Source organism: Apaloderma vittatum, unplaced genomic scaffold (genome assembly GCF_000703405.1).
Source record: "Apaloderma vittatum isolate BGI_N311 unplaced genomic scaffold, ASM70340v1 scaffold1188, whole genome shotgun sequence".
NCBI lineage: Eukaryota > Metazoa > Chordata > Aves > Trogoniformes > Trogonidae > Apaloderma > Apaloderma vittatum.
This window is the reverse complement of record NW_009732291.1, coordinates 154,460-154,770: the sequence shown is the minus strand read 5'-3', so window position 1 is coordinate 154,770 and position 311 is coordinate 154,460. Positions and strand designations below refer to the sequence as shown.

Sequence of the window (311 nt, the reverse complement as noted above, 5' to 3'; positions counted from 1 at the left end):
GGAAGAGATGGAGTTTTGCCACTGATTTCAGTGGAATTAGGAATTTACCCAGCTGAAGGAAGATGAAGAAAGCCTCTCTGAGAAGTTGTAGATAAAATGCTTGGGGTAGACAGAAGCTATTGTGATAATAAATTGCTTGTGATTTGCCTTCTGAAGATGCTAGGAGACAAGGTGACACAATGAAAAGGTGCACATGATCATGTTAGCCCTCAGAACACTGCTGAATGAAAACTAATTTCCCATGGGATTTATAGGATATTTTCGTGATGAAAGTTGATGGTTATCTTTCTGTTATTAATTATTTATGCGAA

At 37.6% G+C, this 311-nt stretch overlaps 1 protein-coding gene across 4 annotated transcripts in view; it reads left to right on the top strand.

Moving 5' to 3' along the window:
- The window catches only part of EYA1 (EYA transcriptional coactivator and phosphatase 1), an 85,638-nt gene that overhangs the window by 83,327 nt on the left and 2,000 nt on the right, over positions 1 to 311 (top strand). The gene's annotated exons all lie outside the window — the stretch shown is intronic.